Consider the following 21146-nt stretch of genomic DNA (forward strand, 5'->3'; position numbering starts at 1 on the left):
GAAGGTCCACTAATGACTGAAAAGTGCAGTTTGCTTCCCCCCCGCCATTTTTGTGTTCTCAGGTGTCAAGCTAGCTGTTTTGTGGTCTCACACCGACAGTGCTACAGCAACACATCCTGTCTGTTGAATCCCCTCAGGGCTTTCATTTAACCATGTCGCCTGGCATTCACCATAGCTGGCACAGGTTTGGGCATCTCGTGAGGGAGAGGTCTTCGCCTTGGCCTTTAGCTATGGGATTTTATTATAGGCTGTGGTCTTGGGCTCATGAGAAGTTGCTCACTTGCACTTAAAGGACCAAAAAGCTAATTGCAGCCTGGATACACTTGCCCAATTCAAACTGAGTCCAATTTGAATTTATCTTGCCCCATGGTTCTCAAGTCTTCAAACCAATCTGTTAAAAGAAAACCATTCTTAACAAGGGCAGTTGTCCAAATAAGTCAATTTAAGTCTATAAGGGATCATTCCTGCTAAACCAAAGCATATCCACCTTCCTGTTTCTTAGAAGCTTCTCCTTGGTAAAGCAAGTTTTAGCACATTTTAAAATGGATAGGGAAAGTTGGCAGAGTGCCAGGTGGAACAATGAAATGTGGTTATAAATTGAGCTAAACATTGGACTACACAATAGTGTGAGCTATTAGAAAGTATAAAATGCATGAGAATTCTCCATTGGTGTGTAAGCAATAAGACATTAAACATAAAAATTACACACAAAAATACCCCCCTTGTGGAAATAACACACTGTCAGACACATTTCAACATTCCTACATAATAACACTTAATACAAAACAAACTAATTAAATATCAGTTGCATATCTTGACACAATTGTGATCTTTTACGCATGTATCTTTTGAATCCTGGAGCACAGAGGCTTGAGGTTCAAGTGAAAAGATGTCCTTGCAAGTCAACTCCACCCCCCTTTGTCAGGCCCACTCCCCTGGCAGTCTATATCCTTTGAAAGAGATAGCTGTGGGCACTTGAAAACTCTGGTGTCTTGTGATGACGGAAGAACTGAGTTGAGGGGTTGTTGCTGCTTTTCATCATTGCACATCTGTATAGGTGATATCCTGTAAGGGGCAGGGTTTGGGGGCTTAAAGACAGTTAGAAAAGGGAGGGGGCAAAAGGCAAAAAGGATGTCCTTCGGTTTCTGTTGGAAGCTGCAAATAATAAAAATCTTAGCGAATTAAGCGTTTCATTCATTCCAATATTATTATCACATTTTCCTATAACTACTGTTATTATCTGCCAAATTCGTTTGCTTTCCTTCACTTTGGAGAGAAAGAGAACTGTAAAAAATACAAAGGTTAAGAAATGCAAAAGAAAGCAAAAAATTAGATTACCAGTCAGATGGAAACAAACTTGACACAAAGACATCAGATTTAGAAAAGAATTATTATTATATATATTATCAAAACCACACAGATTACTACTAGACTGAAAAAAAATGGGAAAACCATGGGGAAAAACTTTAAATTCACCATGTGCTATTTGATAAAAGAACTTCATGAAACTGACTTTCAACATGTGATGAACATGTCCCCAAAGTAAAACACACACACACAAAATGACCTATGAGGAACCAAATAAATAAATGCTAAAACACACAATTAATAAGTAACCTGAAGTAATCTGTTTTGGCATTCTAACATCCCAAATGAAAATAAAATAGTGTTTCTTGATGTGACAACATCAACTGTAATGTTAATACGGGAAATGAGTTAATACCAAGAAAAATGAATGGCAATTTAAAGTTGTGCAGGTACCTTGCACTAGCCAAAATGACAGAATTAATAAGAAATGCTCAGGCAAAAAGGTAAACAAATACCATTCACCAAACAATGTTTGGTTGTGCTTCGATTAACTTCATAGACATCATGGAGAAACAGATTAAATAAATGAAAACAGATTATTTGTAACTTTAAAAAAAGTGTCAAAGCCATAAAGAGATGGAAGTCAGGGATTCAGACTTGTTTCACAGAACAGAAAGAAAGTTGCTGTGGGAGGAAAAAGGGACAAACACTTTGTTATCGGGGTTCACATATCCTGTTAAAAGGGAAAATTATTTCATGTGAGAAGCCTGTCAGGAAATGCTGTTCCTAAAATTCCCATTGAGGGGGGAATGCTTTGATATTTACCTGTGAAAAGAATTTGGCATGTTAAGATTTGGAACTTGGAAAGCTCTTGACTTTTGATGGGCTAGTTGTTGCTTTGTTTTGTTTTGTTTTGTTTTGTTTTGTTTTTTTTAGCCTTTTGTCTTAAGTAGCCCCTGGAGCAAAGACAGATTAAGGGTGATTTCCCTCAATGGTTCCTCAATGGTTCCGAGTTTTCTTTTACATTTGGAAGAAACCTCCTCTCCCCCCTTACAGTTCCCCCCTTCCTCTCTCTCTCTTCTTTAGCTGATCTAGCCTCTGTGCATGTGCAGAATTCATGTCTCAGCAAACCTTTTATACTATTGAAAATGTTGCATCCTTTGGCTAAATTACCATTTGAATAAGGGAAGGGAAGGGTAAGGAGTAGATTTTGAAAACAGGGTTTGATTTTAAACCAAAAAGAGAAACTCAGCAATTTAAGTATTCACCAAAGCACAGAAGTAAGAAGGGAGAAACCAACTGAAAGAGGCAGAGTGAAACAAGGGGGAGGGGGGGCATTTTCTAACAAAAGAGGCCATGAAGTCTTATAGAGACTGGTATCAGGAGCCTTACAATAACTCTTCTGTCCAATCAAATCGAAGTTAAAACTGGACTCAAATATTTTTTCTTAGAATGAACACCATACTTTTATAGGCATACGCTTAATGAAATACATACACTGCATTTTAGCTTGAGAGAGCAGTTGTGCTCAACTAGGCTTTTGCAGCAGAAACATTAGGTTAACTTCTCCTTCTCACAAACTCAAAAGTTACAACAAACATCATTTGCCATTAGACTTAGAATCACCCTCCTCACTTAAAACTAGAAGAAAGAGGTGGGGTAATCCCCCTTTCAGAACACAAGTAGCACGTATACAGGATTTCACCACTTGGGAGGGAAACTCTCTTTTAGAGCCTCTCTCAAATAACAAACATTTGCACACTCCATTCTCCATTTTGTTTTGTTTTAAGATTGATAAGGCGCAACATGGCTTCCTTAGATTTAAGATTTTTGAAGCAAGCTTGCAATTTAAAACTATGTGCATTTTAGAACATGGGCTGTTATTATATCTACTGCCTTCTGTGCACCATTAAGTTTACAGTTCCACGTTCCAGCTCTAGGCTACAGTTTAACAACACAAACTTGACCATTTTTGCCCCTTTATTTTATTTCTATTTTTTCTCTAATTGGAGATGACAAGCTGGAGGGGCATATTAGAATCCTCTCTGGGGCAAAAAGGCTTCATGGAAGCTTTGTTGCCAGGAGGAGTCCAGCTAGGGTGTTTAGTGAGCTCCCATTCTCTCATATGTTATTATTGGGCTTTATTTTATTTTTTTTCGTTAACAAAGTACGCTAAAGACAGAAAGAGTGGAAACACACACACAAGGGAGGAAAGGCAATGGGAAAGAAAGGGTGAACAGAAAAAAAAATCCTTTCAGTACTCAAAGCACCCTTGACTAACACAATTCCTACTTATCTATAAACCACGAATTAATTTCTGAAAATCTCAAACCTGAACCTGAAACAAAACCACGGGTCTCTCAGCCCGGAAACTCAAACCACGGGTCTCTCAGCCCGGACTTCCTTTACCTCAGCGCTGTTTACAAGACTAACCCTAGTGTGGGGCCCCACTTCGTGAACTGCCCCTTCTACCCTCCACAACAGCCTCCTGCCTAGCCTTTGAGACTAAGTTTGGGCTCCCTACTGGACGCCTGCGCTGTGCAGTGCCAGATTGGGGGTCCGAGAAAACAAAGTTTTGAAAGGGGAGCAAACGACCTTGCGTTCTCACATACCCGGGTCATCCCTAACAAAGGTCGCCAGGCAGGAGGGGCAGCTTCATTTGCAGAGTTAGGGTAGGTGGAGAGTAAGAGAATACTTGAAAGACTCCTCTGGACGACTCCGAGAGAGGGATGTCAGAGAAACAGTAAAAGAGCCACGCTTTCCCGGACTCAATTCCAAGACGGAAAACGGGGGAGAAAAGAGATAGAGAGATTAAGATGTTCCTGGACGACCCCGGGGGGGAACATCGGAAAACAGCAAAAGGTACCACAATTTCCCCGGCCACACACCGTGTAAGAAATTGAGGGGAGAGAAAGAGAAAGGTTTTGGCGTACCCAGACGACTCCGAGAGGTATGCGCCACACAGTAAAGTTCCGCGATCTCCCTGGCCACTTTCCGAAGGGGAGAATCGGGTTAGAAAAGGGTAAAGTTAGAGCGCACCCGGCCGACTCCGAGGGGCTACGCCAGAAATGAGAGAAGGAAAGTCTGGCTGTCGTGGGGTCGTTACTTTTCCACCCCCCTCCCAATGCATTTACTTCAAACCATACTCACGTTCGAAGATGTCCCCCGCAAATCCCAGGATCCTTTTCTTTTTAGCCGGCTTGACCTCGCCTTTGCTCCCCTGGTTGAGCTTTTGGTGACGATTGATTACCGCCCGCAAAGAGGAGGCAGGGCGAGGAAGAAGGATCCCTGGGCTAAGGTTGCCCAGTGGCGCCCGATCCCTTCTATCTCCCCTCTCACCTTTACAGGAGAACCAAGTGTCCCTGAGTCGCGGTCGCCAACTGTTAACGGAAAAATCTGAGGGCTCTCTTGGACAAAAAGTAAAGACACCAACCAGGATAACTTGGAGCAAAACAGCAGCCTGTAGGCTTGGCCTTTATTGATCTGTTGCAACAGGGTGTTTCCCTCACTAGCAAGAGAGAGGAAAGACCCAGAACAATGGGCTGCAAGACCTTATAAAAACTTTTGAAATTCCCCTCCTCTAGGTCAAGCCCACCCCCAGAAACATCATGCATACATTACAGAAAGGAGGGGTTGACATCATGCATACATTACAGAAGGGGTTGACATCATGCATACATTACAGAAAGGAGGGGTTGAGGGAGGAGTTGTGGTGGTAACCTGAGTGTCCTGTCACCTGGCTGGTTCCTCCTTTCCCCCTCCCCATGAGTACTTTCCAGGTGACAATGGGGAGTTTGCAGTTTCCTGCCCCCAGAGGGAAAATCTGATCATTGTCCTTTGTTTCAGCCTGTGGTGAATCCACTGTTCTTTGTGATTTTTGATTGTCTTCTGTCTGGGATTATCAGGGTTGACATAGCAACTGGGCAGGGCTCCTGTGGATGTGCTGGTATGCTGAAGAGATTATGGCTGACCAGAAACCAAGCCACCCTCCTTTGATATTAAAATAAAAATGGAACAGTGCAAATCCGATGTATGGTTGATTTTCTATGAATTCATAAGAGAAATGTGGCGTATGTAGTGTGTGAGTGTGAGTGTGTGTGAAGTTTGTACAAACAGAATGATTGGGGTGGGGGGGTTCCTGCTACAGGCTCCAACCTGGTGGAACGCTCTGTCACAAGAGACAAGGGCCCTGCAGGACTTGACATCTTTCCGCAGGGCCTGCAAGACAGAGCTGTTCCACCAGGCCTTTGGTTAGGGCACAGCCTGACTCCCTCCTTTGGCAATCTTTACAATACTTTAGTTTATGGTTGCCATCAATTTTGATTTTAATTAATTCTTATGATGTTTTTATAATGTTGCACTATTTTAGTGTTGTTAGCTGCCCTGAGCCCGGCTTCGGCTGGGGAGGGCGGGATATAAATAAAATTTATTATTTATTATTATTATTATTTTTGTTAGGCATTTTAGGTACAGAGATTCAGAGGGAGCAGAAACGACTATTCATGTACGCAATGACAGCAGTGGGGATACCACTGGCCCAGAGATGGAAAGACTACGTTCCAACCCGAGAGGAATGGCTGATGAAAATGATGGACCATGCCGAAATGGCGAAACTGACTGGGAAAATCAGAAACCAGGAAGAGAAGGATTTTAAGAAGGAATGGGGGGGGGAATTACAATGTACTTAAGAGAACACTGTAAAGAACTAAAAACCTTGGCAGGATTTGAGTAATGTTTGTAATGTACGAAAAATGAATTATTATTCTTTTAACAAATTAGAGAAAATAAGATAAGCAGATGGGGGAAAAGATTGATAATGGTAACCATGAAAGGGTGAAGGGAAATCAAGGGATTCAGAGAATCCTAAATGAAGAGGTGAATGATCTGTCTGAATTTTAAAATAAAATAAAATTGGTGGTGGGTTTGTTTGCATGTATAAATTGTTGTGGACTATGTTGTAAATAAAGAAAATAATAATAATAATAATAATAATAATAATAATAATAATAATAATAATAATAATAATAATCTGTCTGAATTTAGAATTGTTATGTAAAATTTAATTTCATTTTTTTAAAAAAGAGGGGGGTAGGGCAAGGTGCACAGAACTGGGGAGGGCACTATGGAAAAGACCCAGTTCTAACCTTAGAAGTGTTGTGGAACTTAGCCAGTTTGAGCTTCGATGTCTAGCAAAAAACCAATGACCAGGTGACAAGTAGCAAATCAAAAAAGGATTCTTTTCTTGTACAAGAATGGTGCCTCATCCACCTTGCGGTGCAGACAAGAGACCCCATTACAGGCAACAAGCGATTTAGGCACGGCGCCGAACTCAGAAGTGGCCCCCAAATGTTAGAAAGGCATCATGAATAGGGGCAGGGCAGAGGCAGGGCAAGGGCAGAGAGGGGCTAAGTGGAGGCGGAACAGGGCAGAATGGGCATGCATGCGCTTTGCCAATGTGAGTGGAACCCCCTCACAAAATGAGGATTGCCTGTACAAGTTGCACATAAAGGTAAAGGGATCCCTGACCATTAGGTCCAGTTGTGACCGACTCTGGGGTTGCGGTGCTCATCTCGCTTTATTGGCCGAGGGAGCCGGCATACAGCTTCCGGGTCATGTGGCCAGCATGACTAAGCCGCTTCTGGTGAACCAGAGCAGCACACGGAAACGCCGTTTACCTTTCCACTGGAGCGGTACCTATTTATCTACTTGCACTTTGACGTGCTTTCGAATTGCTAGGTGGCAGGAGCAGGGACCGAGCCACAGGAGCTCACCCCGTCACAGGGATTCGAACTGCCAACCTTCTGATCAGCAAGTCCTAGGCTCTGTGGTTTAACCCACAGTGCCACCCACATCCCTACAGGTTACACGTAAGCCTTTATAATTTCACATAAACAGCTTGATGCCTTGTTTCCTCCCAGCTTATTGCACCTTTGCACAGTTGCCAAGGCTAATCATGACCTTTGATAAGCAACCTTAACTAGGCATTTGTGGGAGGGGGTTTCAACCACCCCTTACTGTTGCCTCTAAGCCCTTCCTGATATCCTGTCCTCTTCTATTTGTGGTTAGCTGGACTATTTTTTTCCTGCTGACCCTTGCCTTTGAAGCTTTGACTTTTGACACCTCACCTAACCACAAACTTCATCTGTTACTTTGTGGTGAAGAGAGTTCCCTATTGCTGTCTCAAACAAGGTGCTCAGAGATGGATTAGCCCGGGGCACTTAGCTTTTTGTTGTTGTTGTTTAGTCGTGTTCGACTCTTCGTGACTCCATGGACCAGAGCATGCCAGGCACTCCTGTCTTCCACTGCCTCCCGCAGTTTTGTCAAACTCATGCTGGTAGCTTCGAGAACACTGTCCAACCATCTCGTCCTCTGTCGTCCCCTTCTCCTTGTGCCCTCCATCTTTCCCAACATCAGGGTCTTTTCCAGGGAGTCTTCTCTTCTCATGAGGTGGCCAAAGTATTGGAGTCTCAGCTTCAGGATCTGTCCTTCCATTGAACACTCAGGGCTGATTTCCTTCAGAATGGATAGGTTTGATCTTCTTGCAGATCTTCTCAAGAGTCTCCTCCAGCACCATAATTCAAAAGCATCCATTCTTTGGCGATCAGCCTTCTTTATGGTCCAGCTCTCACTTCCATACATCACTACTGAGAAAACCATAGCTTTAACTATACGGACCTTTGTTGGCAAGGTGATGTCTCTGCTTTTTAAGATGCTGTTTAGCTTTTTACACTTCACTAATTGTTCCTCTTTGCTTAGCCAGAATGACTCTATTTTCTAACACAGCATCCCTCAATGAGAGCAGGCAGTCCTTGAGTCAACCGTGGCAGCATGGGAACAAGATAACAACAGCAGTTTTTGAAATGAGCCCAGTCCTGTCTCCAACATGCTAGCTTTCTGGGTGCAAGGAAATCTTTTTGTTGGAGAGCAGTATTTGCATTCTGTAGTGATACTGCCCTGACACAGGTTTGCCAGTTCAGTGAGAGGTGAGTACAGGCCCAGGTTTAATGAATTCATACATTAGTCTTGGGAACTGACGGCTTGGTTGATCTGTTCTGAATACTGATGAAGCATTTGTACCTTTCATAAGTAACTCTTCTGGGTAGGCAACATACTTCAAGTGTATTAATAAAAACTCGGATTTTTTACTTATTTACTTCATCACCAAACTGGAAATCATTACATACATCTCTTGCTTCTTCAACTGCCACATGCAGAAATGACTAGAATCGCTCTCTTTTCCTATCTTCTCTACTTACAGTGCTGCAAAATTCAAACCCTTGCTTCCAGATTCTCCAGTTCTCTGCAGCATTTTCTTCAAATAGCAGCTTTATTAGAGGCTTCAGCTGGCCCATTTTTCACTGCCTTATTTTCATTTTGTCTTTTCACACCATGTAGTATTTGCAAGATTACAAATGGTCCACAGAGACTGAATTAAACTAATAAACTTTACTTAGCAGTGCGCTGCTCCAAAGCTATATACAAAATGGAAACTAGTCAGATACCTCTTAGCTTCCTTTTCCTGCTGGTCTCGCCTAGAACTGGTTTACCCCATGCAACTATTATCTGGCCACCATAAGGCTAGCCATTAAAATAAAAATCCAGCACTTCTCATTCTCCTTCCAGTGCCTGCCCCAACCATTTTTCCACCTGAAGCAGATCCCAAAAGCCCCCCACACCCTGCTAGATCCAACATGTTTGCTGTAGCATTCAGATACGAATTCTTGTTGCAGTATACAGTTACTGACTCACACTTGTGTGCATGGAAGGGTTAACTTGAGCCCTGAGCTCAAGTTGCCATGGGTGGCTTAGACTAGCCTTTACTTCCTCCTTCCCTCCCTCTCTCAGCCCTTCCTCAAAGTAGCTGGAGCTGCCAGCTGCAAGAAAAATTTCATGAATGGAAAATCTCTCTTAAAAGATATTTTTGCTGCTTGCATCTTAAGATTGCATGATTCTTTTGTAAGGAAACCAAGTTCTTTCTTTTGGAACACTTTCCCACTTTATTTTTCTGCCTACGGATGAAGACTTATTTGCAGTAACTTCTGAAACTGTGAGTAAAATCTTCACTGATTTGCAAAGCAAATGTGCTCAGAGGGATTGTCATTGTGCTAACTCTGCAACAAAAGAGTAAGACTCTTCCAAACCTCTCTCTCCTACCTTCATATATGCCTAATTCACAGTGCCCCCCTCCCAAGGGAGGCAGCTTCACCCTGATGCCCATCGAAGCCAGCCCAGGCTCTATCAGCTCAGCAATTGTGAATTATATTATTTCAGTATTCTTAAAAATAAAATAAAAAAGATGTGCTGAAGAAAGGTCAACGGGCTTCGAATCCAAGAAAGACTAGAGAGAGATTACAATAAAATGCAATACTTTCTATTCAATTTGTGGCAAGGCCTCAAGGCTGTAATCATCTATTTCAGTCTCTGGTGCACCAACCTTGCTGAACCGCTCAAGGATACCAAGAATTTGTGCAGCTTTTAAAGACATGGCTTTTAATTCATCAGGTATCTGAAACAGAGTTGTCAGGAGACTTCTCTGCTAAGTGGGAAGTTTGATGTCTAATGGCGTCTTGTTTTTTTGTTTCTTAAAAAGGCACCAAGAGACAGATCCACTTTGCATGCCAGTTACCGTGGGTGCAGTCTTCTTGAAAGCCTTTTCCGAACAGCTCAGGGGAGGACAGAGACATTTAATTTAAAAGAGGCATGATCCCAGGTCCTAAAGAGCTCATCACTGGAATAAAAGACAGGAAAAACCCACTTGAGGGGGGGGGGACCAGGACAAAGGGAAGGTGTGAATTACGAAATATTGTGTGTGTGTGTGTGTGTGTGTGTGTGTGTGTGTGTGTGTGTGTGTGTAAAAATGGGTTAAAGAACCCTGGACGGTTAAGTCCAGTCAAAGGTGACTATGGGGTTGCAGCACTCATCTCGCTTCAGGCTGAGGGAGCCAGTGTTTATTCGCAGACAGCTTTCCAGGTCATGTGGCCAGTATGACTAAACAGCTTCTGGCACAACAGGACACTGTGACGGATACCAGAGCTCACGAAAACGCCGTTTACCTTCCCACCGCAGTGGTACCTATTTATCTACTTGTGCTGGCGTGCTTTGGAACTGCTAGGTTGTCAGGAGCTGGGACAGAGCAACGGGAGCTCACCCCATCGCACGGATTCGAACTGCTGACCTTCCAATCGGCAAGCCCAGGAGGCTCAGTGATTTAGACCACAGTGCCACCAGTGTCATGTTTGTGTGTGTGTGTGTGCATATATTTGCAGCAGTGGGCCTGTAAGGTGACGTCCTGGCCCTACTTTCGGGCAGACTGAGGTGGCTATTCAGGTGTCATGAAAAAACAGCAAATTCTTAGTCATTTTTCAATACATCGAGCCAACGTGTGTGTGTGTGTGTGTGTGTGTGTGTGTGTGTGTGTGTGTGTGTGACACACTTCAGCTACATACACATGTGCCTGCATAGGCACTCCTCATCCATGTGATCTACAGGCAATACTTAATTTCCCACTTCTTCAGGGAATGCATCATGGCAGCTGTTCAGTATACAGATAGTTCCAATACATTATTCCAAATGCATTATTTAAATGCATTAATTAAAGTCACTACTTGTAAAAGCGAGGCGTATAGCCTATTGTGTGTGTGCGTTTTTAAAAGAAAACCTTGTATTTCAGTTTATAAATCCTGATGGGTTTACTAACAAATTGAGGCTTCCCAGCCGAGGTAGTGACTATCGTTAGAATTTCCATCAATGCCATGGTATCTTTCTTGTTTAATGTAACAAAAATTAGCCGTGGGCAGGACAATAAATCCAGTTGTAAACAAGCAAACTGAGTAATTTTACATTAACTTGCATTCAGTTTCCTGGAATCCCATTAGTGGCACTGCTTGCTATAGTTGCTTGATGAAAGGAAGCCAGATACATTGAAATAAAAATGAAAAAATGAAAAATTGTAATCCTAAATATGTGCCTATGCCCTTGCTCAAACCAATCAAATTTTCATCTGGTGTCCTCGCAGGTCTGGAAAGACCTGCCTAGTAAATATGTTTCCTGTGATATCATCGGGTAATGCAGAATTTGCTCTCTTTCAAAATTACAAGTTGAGTTCAGAATTTTCTTTGGGGGTTTTTTGTTTGTTTTTTGTTTATAAAAACACCATTCATGGCTTAATTTATCCCCAAACCCAGTGCTACAACACCTTTTCAGTACCAGAGGTCTGTCTTGTTCCTGGGCATGTGCCAAGTTCTCCCCCTGCAGCTATAAAGTGAGTACAACCAATCCCAACACATCTAAGATTAGAGAGGAAGGGCCCACCTCACTGGCCGGAGCTCCAGCAACCTTCTACATGGCCTATGAGCAAAAACAAAAATGCAAAGACTAATATTAAAGAGGCATATGCACATACTTTTATCAGGGTCTTCTAGATTAAGGTGGGGAAACAGGTGATCTTTGGACTACAAAGCGTGTTCTCCCTAACAGAGAGCACGTGTTGCGGTTGGGGAACAGGCCGCCCAGCCATGACTAGGCAAATTAATCTGCAACCCTGGCCTTTAGGGTTAATCGGGTTGCTGGGGAAATATGATTGTTACCAATTTGGAGGAGGAGTCAGAAGTTATAAATAGAAGGGCCAGACGTAGGGACGTCCTCTTGGCCGTTTTGCATCGGATCACATGGAGCACTTGGACAATCTTCTCATTGTCTGGTTACATTTCTTTATTTTTTATTTCCCCTTTCTTTTAATCCTCTCTAGTCCCTTAAATAATTTAATTCCCCCCTTTATTTCCCCTTTCTTTTTAATCCTCTCTAGTCCCTTAAATAATTTAATTCCCCCCTTTTCCTGTTCGATTTCCCACCCCACCCCTTACCCTGCCCTGTGGGAAGATTCTCCCTGTATCTGTGGCTTGCCTTTCCCAATAGTGAGAGAGCCCCCCGTTAGGGGCTTTCTTTCGCAAAAAGGTTTCCCCCATTTCTCTTGTTGAAATTGTGGGGCTAGTCAGGGCTGTTCCCAGCTTAGCTGGTATCACTTTCGTTTATAGTATCCCCGAAGGTTGGCTTTATGGCTCTCTGTGCCTCCAAGGACTATGAGCACTCTGTATATGCTCTTGAACTATGCTGTTTCTGAACAAGTTTATTTTCCTTAAGCGGCCCATTTGTGATAAAAGAACTTTGGGTTTCTTGAAGGGGTGCTTCCCTCTAAAAGGGCAAGCAGGGGTACCTGGACAAGCTGGGGGCTACCTCAACTCTGATATTTCACTGGAAACATTTATGCCTGGCCTAGCAGGTGATCCTAGGGCTTTGCCCTAGAATTCGATGGCCTGGAAGTGTTTCCGGCCTCAATAGTGTCCCCATGTGGTCCATGAAGCATTGGTTTCACTGGGTCAGCGGATAGTGCCGGTAATGCCTAGGTTGCAGGATTGGTCCCTGTATGGGACAGCTGCATGCTCCCCCATTGCTCTACCTGGACACTTAGGTCCTTTTGGTGGTTACCTCACTGCAAGGGATGTAACGGGCGCCACGTTTGCAATATGCAACTGGGAGAAAGCACCTTGCGTGCCCGCATTGCAGTTTGCGTTGCAGAGCACGGGCTGCAATTGCATTGCATTGCTAGGAGATTTGCAGTTGCATTGCACCGAGCGTGTGCATTGCATGGAGGGTGTGTGTGCATTGCACGGAGTGTGTAGTTGCATTGCATGGAGTGTGTTGTTGCATTGCACAGAGTGTGTTTTTTGCATTGCACGGAGTGTGTGTGCATTGCACGGAGTATGTAGTTGCATTGAACGGAGGGTGTGTGCAGTGCACGGAGTGTGTAGTTACATTGCATGGAGTGTAGTTGCATTGCATAAAGGGTGTGTGCATTGCAGGGAGTGTGTTTTGCATTGCACGGAGTGTGTAGTTGCATTGAACGGAGTGTGTAGTTGCATTGCACGGAGGGTTTGTGTGTGCATTGCACGGAGTGTGTAGTTGCACTGCACAGAGCGTGTTTTTTGCATTGCACGGAGTGTGTAGTTGCATTGCATGGAGAGTGTGTGCACTGCACGGAGTGTGTTTTTTGCATTGCACAGAGTGTGTGTCTGAAAAGGAAGCTGGCTTGGCGGCAGCTTGGTTGGGACTTCTTTAGGGGTTCTGGCCAGCGTCGGCCCTGTAAATTTACATATCATGATGGCAGCACAAGATGCCCCCTGCCCAAGCGGGGGCTGGAAGCTGGCAAGCAATAGCTCAATACCTTTTGCCCATATTCCCATTTTATTTAGGGATCCAGTTGGATATCGTTGCTAAAACATACCACTTGCCTATGGAGAAGCTGTCTGCCTTGAAGGAAGTTATTTTGTAATACTTCCTCTGTAGCAAGTGATGCTTTACCAGATCCGATCTTGCTGGGTCACTTAACTAATCTTCCCACTAGGCCAGGCTGCCTAGATTTCACCCCTCCCATATCCAAGAATCTCCTGAGGAGTCTGCTGATTTTCCAGAGAGGAGGAGGCGTGTTTTGGTCTCTACTTATTCTGCTCCAGCACCAAAATCAGTCAGTCAGTCAGTCAGTGTCAGAGAGAGAGAGAGACTGAGTGCTAGAGATCATGTGTAGAGATAAGGTTGCTGCTAAGGGCAGCTGCAGACACTCAGTGCAGTGCAGCATTTATTTATGCTTAGACCTATTAAGCTCTGTATATAGTTTGTATAGTTGTAGATAGAATAAAGAAGATATTCTACAGAGCTGCTCTCCGAGTTGTTTATATGTTCTGCTGTACTCTGCTGTGCGACGACTGTCTTGTTGGAGTGAATCCGGTGCTCACAACTCTAAGCTGTGAGTCCATAGCACTTTGACCTGTTCCTGTGCAGAAGGTGGTCTCTGGAAGTGCTACCCAGCTCGCCTAGCCCAGTTGGGGCTGAAGTGGATGAGTCCAGTTGGTGGCACTGGCTCAAGGGCGATGCTGACAGAGGTCCCCTTACCTTTGTGTATGCCTACCAAGCATGGTGAAGGCAGATATCAGGCGATGGTAGCAATTCCTGAATGTATGCAATAGTAGTTCGCCATGGCAGGATACCTTGAACCCGCACAGGGATTTTCAGGTTCATGCTGGTGCTGCTGGATCTTTGCCCTTTGGTTTTTATTTCAAGGGCTGCTGGTGTGCAAAGCTATGGCCTCAAGCCAGGTGTGGTGAGGCAATCATGTGACATAACTTTCTTGAGTTTTCCCCATTGTAGTAGCAGTTCACATGTGGTCCGAGGAGTTCAGTGACCATCGGATCTGCTTTTGGTCTGATAACCAGGTAGTGGTGAGGTCTTGGCTAAACAGTCCTCACACTCTAGCACAGTCTCCGCCCCTCCGCTCATGCTTTCAAGCTGCGCCACTTAAGGTTTAATATTGTGCTTTCTACGCTCCAAATTACACTGAAACACTATCCGATTTTCAGATGAAGCGCTTCAGATCCTGGGCTCCAGACTCAGCTATTGCCAGACTTTTCCAGACCACCTGTGGCATTTTGACAACAATTAGTAATTACAGAGAGCGGCAGTTTCCATTTCCCCTTTTGCTTTTACCTCTTATGGGAAGGCCTGGATGGATTTCTTAGCCTTAAGCTGGCAGTTCTCGGCCATTCAGAAGAATTGGCCCCCATCCTCTGAGCAGATCCTGCAGTATTTGGTCCACCTGCTGCAGATTGGGCATGCAGTTATAACTATCCGAATTCAGTCCGCTGCAATGTCTGTTACATTGAAGCTTTATTTTTCAGAGACCCTTGTATAAAGTTTGCAGTGCGCAGGGCCTTGGAAGGTTGGAACCTCCAACCTCATAGGACAGTGGGCGGGAAGTCGGTCAATTTTTACCTATGCAGTATCTGCAACAAGTTAAAACTTGTCTGCTGGTTAAAGATCAAGGTGAGACTCCTTTCAGCAGTCCATTGCATTTTCGCACTGAGGGTTGGGAAAATGGTTGTTGGAGCCAGCACGGGGCTGAGAGTCTGGAGGCTTATTGCTTCTGGACTTTTCCTTATCCTTTGGAGCTTGTCATTAGAGTTGGTAACTCTAAAACAGACTTAGTGGACAGGAGTGCCACAATCAGGCTTCCCGCCACAGGTGAGGAGGGCCCTTGCCCGGATAACAGAATATTTGGCTTTTTATTCCCTGGGGGCTTGCCCGCTCCTAGTGCATGAAAATGGGTTCCCGTTAGCCAGGCATCAATGTGCTTACGTCGTGCACCAGTTATTACAGCCTGCGGCTTGCTTACCGCTGAACACTCCTCATTCCTTACGATTAGGTGCTGCTGCAAAGGCTGCACACTGGGGGCCTGCCAGTAGACAGGATTGTGAATACGGGTCATTGGAAGTCTGACGCTGACAAGGGTTATATCAGGAAGTGTCACAATGATGTCTGTGCTGATGCTTGTCTGTTATTTCCTTTTTTCATAGGAGCAGCTGTGCACATTTGGGCCACAGCATTGTACACTAGGCTGGCAAGCATGTTGACGAGTTTGGACTGGGGCGCCATCTCAGTCTTCCTGCCCATGTGAACATATACAGGATGTCTAGATGGGGAATGCTTTGGGAGGAGATCCTTCCTTTGGTGCGGTCGAGTGTGACCTGTGCAGGTCCTCCCGCAGTGCTGGTGGTACAGCTGGGCGAGAATGTTTGCTGTCTTCCTCCAGCATAAGTTTGCATTCCTGCATGCAAGAGGGCTTGGATTGAGTTGATGGCAGCTCTCCCTGGACTCAAAATAATTTAAGGCATTGGTTCAAGGTGGTCTGGAGGGGGGATTGGAGCACCTGTCCCCTCCAATGCGCAAAGATGTTCCATTAAGGGAATCCAAGGATTCGCCATGCTTTTGTCGACCCCTTTTGAGGGGTAGGGCCATGCAAGAGTCCCTGGGAGCATTTGGGGTGAGCTTGAGTCTGATCCTGGTTCATTGCTCCCCCATGCTGTTTACTGGAACTGACGATATGGTGGGGCCCAGTCGTCAGTGCTGCCCTGCTGAGGTCAGGTGCAGCTAGTTGGGACCCAATGCCTAGACAAACTACCACCGAGCAGGCCAGAAAGCATGTTAATAAGGCGGTGGATAATAGAATAAAATAAAGAAAATAAATAAAGTTAATAAAATAACAAATAAAATAAAATAGGTCCTTGCTTTAGGTGGTTCTGTAATATTGCACCCTCCTAATTTTCTTCAAGGCTGTTGCCCTCTTTAGGGCAGATGGGGTGCATCTTTCCCCTATGGGGAACAACACCAGGCGGGATGCGATTGCCTTGGGATTCATTGCTCCCCCACAATGTTGCTGGTACTGATGATATGGTGGGGCCCAGTCGTCAGTGCTGCCCTGCTGAGGTCAGGTGCAGCTAGTCGGGAACCAATGCCTAGACAAACTACCACCAAGAAGGCCGGAAAGCATGTTAATAAGGCAGTGGAAATAAAATACAGGTCGTTGGAAATCGAATGCATTCAAGGGTTATGTTCGTTAACATTATTGGTGTCTTACAATTTTTGCTTGTTTTATCTTAGGTTTAGCAGCTGTCCGCATCTGGATGGTGGGGCACAGCATCATGCATTGGGCTGGCATCAGTGCACGGCAGTCCGGATTGGGACCGGGTCTCGGCCTTCCTCCATGTGCAGTTGCCTTGGCTGTCCAGACGGGGAATGCACCGGCCAGAATTCCTGCCGCTGATTCGGAGGCAGGTGCTGCTGGAAGGGCCGCCCACTGCTGTTGGGGTGCAGCTGGGTGAGAATGACCTGTGTGGCCATGGACTGTTTTTCGCTATGTGCTGCGATTTTGGGTGACCTGGAGACGCTGTGGGCAATGGTGCCAACAGCAAAAAAATTTCTGGTCAAAGCTTTTGCAACGACGCATTTGGAGGGGCAGTCGTTGCCCAGCTGCCACTGAAAGGGCCAGAAAACTCATCAATTCTGCTGTTTCAAAAAAGATTTTTGAGCTGGGTGGAGATGTGATTTCCCACCCCGAGATTCTTTTTGAGAGGCCATCCTTTTTCCGAGCTGATGGCGTGCACCTTTCTGCTTCAGGGAATGAGGCTTGGATTGGTGTGGTGGTGGCCAAGCTGAGGTCTTGGTTTAATACAGCTGGGAGAGAACGACCTGGTGGCTATGGGCCGTTCTTCACTGCGTGCTGCAATTTGGACGGACTTGGGGACATTGCGGGCAATGGTGCCTACAGCAATGATATTTTGGTCTCAGCTTTTGCAACGATGCGTCTGGAGGGGCAGTCGTTGCCCAGTCGCCACAGAAAGGGCCAGAAAGCGCATCAATTCTGCTGTGACACACCGGATTGCTGAACTGGGTGGAGATGTGATTTCTCACCCTGCGATTCTTTTTAAGATGCCATCCTTTTTCCGAGATGATGGCGTGCACCTTTCTGCTTCAGGGAATGAGGCTTGGTTAGGTGCGGTGGCTGCCAAGCTGAGGTCTTGGTTGGGGCTGTGAGTGGTTTGGCGGTGAGCTGGAGGCTCCATGGCGGTTAGGCATTGGTTAATTGGTGCTTGGAGGGGTAAGTGCCTACCCCTCCAAATGATGCGGAAAGGGAATTCCGTTAAAGGAATCCAGGGGCTTGCCATTCTTTCGTCCTGTCCGTGGAGCCGGGCTTGGGCCGTGCAAGCCCCACCGGAACATGAGGGTCAGAAGTGTTGGATTGATTCCCAGCCTCATTTCTCACCCAATACTTGTTTCCCACGCTGGCTTCCGGTGGAGTCCGGAAGTGCCAGCTCTGTCCTGTGGGGGCAAGGACAGATAGTCACCAATGCCTAAGCAACCACTCACATTTTTTGTATTTGAATAAAGTTGTGGCCAAAATTATGCCAAAAACCTTAAACAAAATTGATGTGTGAAGTGTGTAATTATTTGGGGGGTGGCACTGTGGAACTCAACACGCAAAGCGTGTTCTCCCTAACAGAGAGCACGTGTTGCGGTTGGGGAACAGGCCGCCCAGCCATGACTAGGCAAATTAATCTGCAACCCTGGCCTTTAGGGTTAATCGGGTTGCTGGGGAAATATGATTGTTACCAGTTTGGAGGAGGAGTCAGAAGTTATAAATAGAAGGGCCAGACGTAGGGACGTCCTCTTGGCCGTTTTGCATCGGATCACCCGCCCTCCCTCCCTTTAATAGGGGGGTTTTTTATTTAAGCTGATCGCTTGACCTTGCTATGCCTGTCATGGTGTCGTTCGCCTTGGTGCGGGGGCACGGTAGGAATTTTGCCATCTGGCTGATTGGCTGGTGCCATTTGGTTTTTGCCTACTGCGTAGCAAATCGTCACAACTTGTAAGGTTGGCGGTTAGGCATTGGTTAATTGGTGCTTGGAGGGGTAAGTGCCTACCCCTCCAAATGATGCGGAAAGGGAATTCCGTTAAAGGAATCCAGGGGCTTGCCATTCTTTCGTCCTGTCCGTGGAGCCGGGCTTGGGCCGTGCAAGCCCCACCGGAACATGAGGGTCAGAAGTGTTGGATTGATTCCCAGCCTCATTTCTCACCCAATACTTGTTTCCCACGCTGGCTTCCGGTGGAGTCCGGAAGTGCCAGCTCTGTCCTGTGGGGGCAAGGACAGATAGTCACCAATGCCTAAGCAACCACTCACATTTTTTGTATTTGAATAAAGTTGTGGCCAAAATTATGCCAAAAACCTTAAACAAAATTGATGTGTGAAGTGTGTAATTATTTGGGGGGTGGCACTGTGGAACTCAACACGCAACTCCCATAATTCCTCACTCCTGACCATGTTGGCTGGGCCAGTGAAACATGGCCTCCAACAAAGTGGGGGGGAGGGGGGTTGTTGGGTTCCCCATCCCTATTCTAGCTACTCTGTTTAATACTTGCAAGATGTACAAATGAGGATATCCACAAGTTGCAACGCAGGAATTTATTCCTATTACAAATTTCAGCAGAATTAGGGTGATAGCTAACCAAGCGCTGCTCAGAATAGATCCAGTGACTTGCCTTTAGGTTCAAATGATGGATTTCTCAGATGCACAGTGTTGCAATCTCCCATTTTTTAGACACATGTCGACCTTCCACCCCACTTTCGTGGATGGATGAATTCTACACACACATTCCTGTGCTGGTACTATCTGTCAAAGCATCTTTTGCCTTCTCACTCCTGACCCACCCCAAAAGGCATTTGTTCAGATTGGTGCAAGGAAGGCAGGGAGGGGGTACTGATTGATCCCTGGGCTGTTTGTAAGGTAAAAGTAAAGGGACCCCTGACCATTAGGTCCAGTCGTGACCGACTCTGGGGTTGTGGTGCTCATCTTGCTTTATTGGCCGAGGGAGCCGGTGTACAGCTTCCGGGTCATGTAGCCAGCATGACTAAGCCGCTTCTGGCAAGCCAGAGCAGTGCACGGAAATGCCGTTTCCCTTCCCACCGGAGTGGTACCTATTTATCTACTTGCACTTTGACGTGCTTTCAAACTGCTAGGTTGGCAGGAGCAGGGACCGAGCAACGGGAGCTCACCCCGTTGCGGGGAATCGAACCGCCGACCTTCTGGTCGGCAAGTCCTAGGCTCTGTGGTTTAACCCACAGCGCCACCCACGTCCCTAGTGGCAGATAGTCAGGTGTAAAATGTAGTTGATACTAAAAAAGGGGGGACTCCCCTGGGAGCCTGGAGTTTTTTGGTCTTATTTTTATTGGGAAAAATAAATAAAACCTATAAAAGTTGGGGGATGGGGAGAATAGATCCAGTGAAATCAATGGCTATTGTCCATGGACTTAAATTAGTCTGACGAGCGTCATAGTAATGGACAGTAATACCAAGACATATCCACACTGAAAGGGAACAGCTCAGTGTCTAAAACCAATTAAATTCAATAGGAGTGCAAATGATTGTCTTCGTTTGGATCATGTAACTGAAGTGTAGTGCTACTACAACTTTTCAGAACAGTACTGAAGACCTACTTATTTTCACTGACTCTATCCTGCTATTGAGGTCTTTTGGATTGGTAGCCATGGGGAAATTGATATGCTCTTACTGTTGGTTTTCTTAATGCGAGTTTTATGAGAGGTTTTGTATTGTATTCTCTTACCATTGGAGCTGTATTTTATCTGTTATTTTTACATAAGCAGTCTTGAGTAAGTTTTACTCATAAAGGCAGCCTTGAAATGTTTTTTAATAAACAAATTACCGGTATATGCAGACAATTTCCCGAAAGGAAATAAGATCTAATGGAGTCCAATTGCTATTAGACAACAACCATCCCATTGCCGCCATCATATAACTCACTTACCCAAGGTAAACAGAATTATTCTTCTCTTAATTGTCATTGTTGAGATCTGCCAGTATCTTAGCTGTAGATACTGAGATCTGTAAAACTCTGTATGAGTTATAGTTCATATAAACACTTTCACTGTGTGTGTCATTGAGGCTAGGCTTATTGTGAGGTCACTATAGCCTCATTGTGAGGTCACTGCGACCTCATCTCAGCAGTGCTCAATTGAAAAATCAAAGGCTCATCTTTTCAGCTCTGCCCCACCTTAACTGCAGCAGTATAACAGTATATGGTCATATATTATTAACTGAAATATAAAATGAGACAAAGCACATGTTTTGGAGGCCATTGGGATGGTGGAGGAAATTACTTCCCTATGGCAAAGCATCCTGCCTTGGTAAAGAATAAATAAGTGATATTTATGAGGAAGATTTTGTGTTCTAAGATGGAGAGTATCTGTTGTAGGCAATAAGGAATTTGGTGGTGTTCCCCTGGTGTGGTTGAGTAGGAATTTCAAGACACCCAGAGCAAAAAGAGTTGACTGGTCTTGTTTCACTTTCAGTGCATTGTGTTGACAGTTTTAGGCTTCTGTCCTGTATGCACCTAGGAGTAAGCCCCATGGGTTTTATGTTGAACAGGCAAATGTAGGA

At 45.1% G+C, this 21146-nt stretch overlaps 1 long non-coding RNA gene across 1 annotated transcript in view; it reads right to left on the minus strand.

Moving 5' to 3' along the window:
- LOC308593982 overlaps positions 1 to 20616 on the minus strand; it is a 32008-nt gene extending 11392 nt beyond the window's left edge. Inside the window, exons 1-2 of the long non-coding RNA XR_014011184.1 lie at positions 20511 to 20616; positions 9935 to 10036 (exon numbers count right to left, since the gene is read on the minus strand). This is a non-coding gene — a long non-coding RNA (uncharacterized lncRNA). The remainder of the gene's footprint in view (positions 1 to 9934; positions 10037 to 20510) is intronic.
- Positions 20617 to 21146: the final 530 nt, after the last annotated feature.

This window comes from Podarcis bocagei (assembly GCF_964188305.1).
Source record: "Podarcis bocagei genome assembly, chromosome: 8".
NCBI lineage: Eukaryota > Metazoa > Chordata > Lepidosauria > Squamata > Lacertidae > Podarcis > Podarcis bocagei.